Below are 6,171 nucleotides of genomic sequence, written 5' to 3' on the forward strand. Positions count from 1 at the left end.
CTGCTTTGTCACTTTGTAATTACTGGATTTTATACTTTTTTACTTGCATACTTCAGCGATAGGTGCATGAAGGGGAATTTGTAAATTCGAATATTCAACGCGGTAAATAGGGGAAAAGCTTTTTCTGCTGGCGATAGCAAATATGAGAAAGCAAGGAAACGAGTATATGCAAGCATAAATCCTACTTCCATTTCCCTATGAGTGTGTGTACATTCTAAGAAGCAATTTGAAAAAAAAGAGCCAGTCGATTTTCAAATACATCTCTCTTACACTCACTCCCTTTTTCTTCCTCCAGGCACTTTGAAAAATCTATTGTTCGAGTAATAACACAAAAAAGAGAGTGGCAACCTTTATCGTCATTGTAAAAAAGAAAAACAAATCTGTGAGCAAATAATTTCGAACGTTTGTAGTAAGGAGTTTTCGCACGTAGGTAGGATCAATCGCGCGACGTTCGCGGAATTTTAAAGACTTGATATACTCCGGCATATAACCTGCCTGTGAACTCTCGTTTGCCCTGAGTTTTAATTGCACCGGTTAGGGTGAAATTGAGAAGATCTTTTAGAACAATTATGTTGTTTCTATTAAACGTACACGTACTCGTCTTGAGGGAATTTCGAGCATCACAATTACAACATCTCATGGCACAAATTTCTCTTCGATGATTTCGATAATTGTATAATATTGCATAATATAAAATTGATTCTTTTGAATTATTGTTAGATCACTTTCAACATATAATTTTCTATAAGAAAATGTATCAATGGCAATGATCGAATCAAATTTTGAAAAATCGTAATAATTTCGATCATTATCAATTTCATACGAATATTATAGCACAAAGCGTAGTTATGCGATCAATTTTTTTCACAAAATTCAAATAATGATATAATTTGTATCTTTTTATTAAAATCGATATTAATTTTTTTATTACATTGCAAAATAAAAAAAAACAAAAAAACATTTTCTCTGAAAGAGCGTCGTCGAAAATTAATAGCTTCATCTATATTACCTTTGCAATTTATAAAATTACAGACGCCAAGCAGTATTATTACGGTTGCACATTAAATCTGCTATTCTGTGCAAAAATTATTCGTCATAAAGATAATCTGCACGCGAAACTTGAAAGAAAATACAAAAAGAAAGGTCAATCGCTCGGCAAAGTCAGCAAATGGAGAAAATATTTTTAACGCTCTCGGCGATAAATAAATCATAACGAGAGACAGATAATTCAATAGATATTTATCGGGATCGAAAAGTGGCTAATGATTTCGTAATTTGCCTCTTATCCAATCCCATCGCGTGCCTCTTTACTATTCGCCGTCGTTGGCACGCGACGACGATAACGAAAAAATATTCTATTACCTGTGTGGGCGCCGAAAAAATCACGTCCTCTCGCGCCCCTTATTTTTCATAGTAATAGAGTGATTTTATATTCGCAAGCGCACATGAATTATTATCGAGAGATGTCAATGCATTCGCCTCGTTATTTATATCACCGCGAAAAATAGTTTGATGGCGCTTTTATACTATGATCTTGAATCTCATTCGTCCCCGAAATAATTCTCGTTGGTAATTATCAAATGGCTTTCTTTGGCTTCCAATAAAGGTTATTTCCGCCCTCCGGTTGGTTAATTTCGAGTGCGATTCTATTTTTGAGTGTACATTTGATTTATTACGACTGCATATTTGTGACTGTTGGATTTTGTCAGACTTTTCTAACGACAATTTAACCATCTATATTTACTTTTTCCGGAAATTTAATTAATCAAATTAAGTACAATGAGGTCCTATCCAATCGTTATTAGACACAATTTGGAATTCTCGCTTATATTATTTTTTATTTATACATGTATTATCCATAGGTTTTCATCACTTAAATTACATTGTGAAATTATTTCCGGATTTTTTGAACGTGTACTTACAACAGACAAATTATAACATATATTATAAATTATCAACGTAATTGCTTAATGTATCTTACATATTTTTAACACGCGTCACATTAATATTGTAATTTTTTACAGTTAGGATAATGACGTTCCAGCAATATTATTAATGAATAAATAAATTTATCGAGCAATCTTTTCCATTTAGATACGATGAAATTTGTATATGTTTTGTGTCTCAATTTCAAATCCAAAAATTGCAATCAGTATAATGAATCAAAATATTCCTAGTGTGTATTATAGATTCTCCATACGTAATTCTCATTCCTAACAAAACAAAAACAAAATAAAAAATCCTGCATTCGCAGAAAATACAAAAAAGGTGCACACTGTCGAAAAGTCTGGTCACAGTTAAAAAAAAAACAATCATCGCCAGTCAAAAGGTGCATCATCGCGAAGAGAGAGAGACAGAGAGAGAGAGAGAGAGAGAGAGAGAGAGAGAGGAGAGCGGGGATGGGACAACTTGGCAGTCCGAAAAATTCATAAAACATGACTCTCAGTCGAAAGAACTTTTCCATCCGGTACCCAAACCCGCGGGCGGCAGCAGCGGTCCTACAACTATGCTCTTTCCAGTCCACTATTCAAGCTGCCAAAGTCTCCACGAGTATTATATCCCATAAAAACGAGTGAGAGAGAAAAAAATTCCGAACAGGGAGATTAGGGAGTGGAAATCACTCTCGAAAAAGAAAAAAAAAGCGAGCGACGTGAAAATCTTTCCGGGGACTACTTTCAATCTATTAACGTGTCGCGCGCGCACCTCGCCTCAGCTCGTCAGCCAAGCGGAATCGCGCGACGCTTCTTCTTTTTTTTTACTCCTCCTACGTTCTCTGCTTTTTCTCTTTCTACCTCTCATACATGTTCCTTTTCTTTTTTTTCGCGCGCGAGTTTCTTTTTTTTTTCCTTTTTTCGTAGTTCTCGCGCTTTTTCTCTCGTCGTCGACGACGACGACGACGACGACCTGGATTGACTTGTGACGGCTATTAACGTCGTCGTTTATGAACTCCTCTCGTCTCTGCTTACTTTGTAGTTTGTTGTCCTTTTTCCAAGCGACGCTAATTGAACGACTCGTTACGCTTTTGATTAAGATTTCCGCGGTATAATAAAAAAAAAAACAAAAAAACAAAAAGACAACTTTGCGGTTGTCACATAGATGACGTATACTTCGCACTCTCGCAATCATTTTTCTTTTGTCATTCTTTCGTATACGTTTCTCTTTCATGATTCCATGAAAGATTGCAGCGTGAGAGAGCGTCTTCAGCGCCACGATTTATCCTTTTTTTTCGTGTGATAAGAAACGGGGTATGGCCCTCAACCGAAAAAGCATGAAAAGAAAGTCATCAATCAGAAATACAATATACAACACGGGATTGTCGAAAAGCGAATGAATTAAAATCAAAACTCTGTGAGCAAACGCTGGCGCTGCTGCTCGGCTTATTTTTCCGGGCGGCTTCCGTCGCGAGTCGCGACGACGACGGCGGCGGCAAAGGCCTATTGTGAGTCGCCGGGCGGAAATGTTACGTGCGCCGAGGGGGCGTTTCTATACGCGAAGCCGAGAGAGAGAGAGAGAGAGAGAGAGAGAGGGCGATGCGTCTGTTTGATAAGTGCTTGATTAGTTGTGCGTTTGTTTGTTGTGAGAGAGCGAGAGAGAGAGAATCAACCCGCTTGTGTACCTCGTATATACGTAGAGAGTATGTATATACCTGTGACCGTTGTGCTATAAAATAACGGATGCTCTTTTGACTTGTTCGTTGGATTTGAAAATCAAATAGATACGTGTTTTTTTACAATTGTTTCCGTCGTAAAATATGACAATTGTTCGAGTGCAGAAAAGAGGAAGGGATTTTTGACGCGCGCATATGCAAATGTTATATATATATATGCGCTCGCGAATTTATTTTCGGTGAACGTGCGAGTCGCAAATAATAAATCAAGCCGCACCACGTATTTTCAATAAAGCCCTCCCCTTCCGACGACGAGAAAATTCATAATGCCAAAATTTTAAAGCTCTAACGAAAATTGATTTACCTGGCGAATAGGGACTGGCATAACAAATTAATATTCTTCTTTTGTAAAAACAGCCTTTCAAAGATTCTACTATTTTTTGTCGTTTCATCAGAGAGACACTGCCTTTCTCTGATGGTGCAAGCTATTAATATGCGAGCGGGCAAAAAAACGCGAGGGAATAAAAGTGCGAAATGTATGTAAAGCGATTGCAGGGGAGCGTTGAACTTTCGGAAAAGTTTAATAACAATTGCTTTTCGAACTACCGACTGCGCTCTAACTAATTTCTTTGCCGTCAACTAGTTGGCGATTCTTTCTATATTTTTACCCCGAATCTGCTGATAAGTTAATTTACATTCTGGTAGAACTTTAGTTCGCTTATTTTCGATTTTCAACGTAACTGCGTTAACTTCGACGATTGCGCGAGTTTCAAAACATCAGTTTAATAACCTAGGCGAAGTGATTTACTGTGAAAAAAAGCTCTTTTAACTGATGAAAAAATGAAGTATAAAGATTTGGTGCGTCATCTGGAAATAATAGCTTCACGGTTTTCGAGAAAACGCAACAAAATTCTTTAAAAAAAAAATCATAGATAGAACTGTGGTGGAAAAGTACAGCAGGCGAAAATCATCGAAAAAAGAAGACAAGAAGAATAGCAAGAGCGTGCAATGATCGACGGAAGGCTTTTCATTAGAAACTGGAACACACCCTCGAGAGAGGAAAAAAGTCGCGCATCTCCATTCAAAAAAAGAAATGTACATCATCTGAGTGGTTTGAAAGAGCTCGTTAAGCCTATCGGTTTATCGACGATTTAACTGGCCCTCGTTAGCAGTCCAATGAATTTTTAATGATGTGGTCTTTTCCTCGCGGATAATGTGTGTTAAGCTAATTTTGACGGAAATCTATTCTTTTACAATGGAATCTGATACTAGCGAAAGACCTGGCAAGTTACACTAAAATTCAATTGAGTCCAAATGCACTCTGCTTATAACAATTTTAGAAATATCCCGAATCACTTGTTCTATTGATCCTATTGAAGTTTCGAGATGTAAGAGCCGATTAACAATGCTTTCTGTAGTAGTGCATAGCCAAGTAGTATTATTGATTCACTATTGGAATACCCGATGACTTCCTTCAATTTTCGTCTTTCGCCGTTCGAAGACATCACGCGAATAGTATGTCTTTTTATCAAATGAATAGAATGGCCCTTAAGAATGGAAAAAACTAAATGAAATCTCGTCTAAAGAGAGAGCGACGAACGAATCGTCGCGTAGATCGTCAAACTTGGCGCATTCTTCGTAGTCGTCCAACAATTTCCCTCTGCCCACCTCACTCGGATGAAAATTAAAAGGAAGGTCCAGAATGACGAAGTATCAAAGCCGCATAATTGGCGTGCTTTAATTAGATATCCGAAAAGCGATAAGGAAAGGTCCGATTGATCCTTCTTATTTCCTAATAATCGAATAGCTTGAAATTCCGCAAGTAGCTTCTTCCTCTTCTTCGTTCGTCAGTTTTTTGCGTCGCAAACTCAAGCAACTTTTCGAAACTCGACGAGATTCAATGCATCTCATTTTGCTTTGATTGCCACAGCGAAGTGCATTAAATATTGATGAAGGAACAATCGTCGAAATTGTTATTTATGACGACAGCTGCAAGTATTTGACGGCAAGAGGTTGTTCAAATTTGCCCACGCGCGATGCGCATTCTCCGAGGCGCTCATCTTTTAGCTCTTACCTATCTCTTTCCTGTGCAAAATCCACCTCCTTACGAAAATTCCCTGCGAATTATCTCCTCTCCCCCCCCCCCCCCCGCCCGCCCTCGCTCCACCGTGAAAAATTTCGAGAGAAGAAAAAAAATGAATTTTCATAATCCTTCTTGCGGAAAATTCCTTTTTCCATGTATCTATCTAGCTATCATCGCTAATAAGTTTTCACACTGCATTATTAATCGACAGAAGATTTTGGCGTTTATTCAGAATCAAGCCAAAAGGCGAACAAGTGATTTCGGAAGAATCCTAATTACCGCAGTGCAAGCTAAATCGAGACACTGTATAAATCCATGCTGGGCTACAACAACCCTTGATGCAGCATACATAGATAAGTCCACCGTGCAAAGAGAAGAAAGGAAATCTCCATGCACGTAGCCACAAGTGATAATGACATGCTTGCAAAAACCCTACCCGTGAGCTTCGGTCGGGCGGCTTTGGTGGTTATGGTGAGTATAA

Source organism: Phymastichus coffea, unplaced genomic scaffold (genome assembly GCF_024137745.1).
Source record: "Phymastichus coffea isolate CEN01 unplaced genomic scaffold, Cenicafe_Pcof_1.1 PCOF00114, whole genome shotgun sequence".
Taxonomy (NCBI): domain Eukaryota; kingdom Metazoa; phylum Arthropoda; class Insecta; order Hymenoptera; family Eulophidae; genus Phymastichus; species Phymastichus coffea.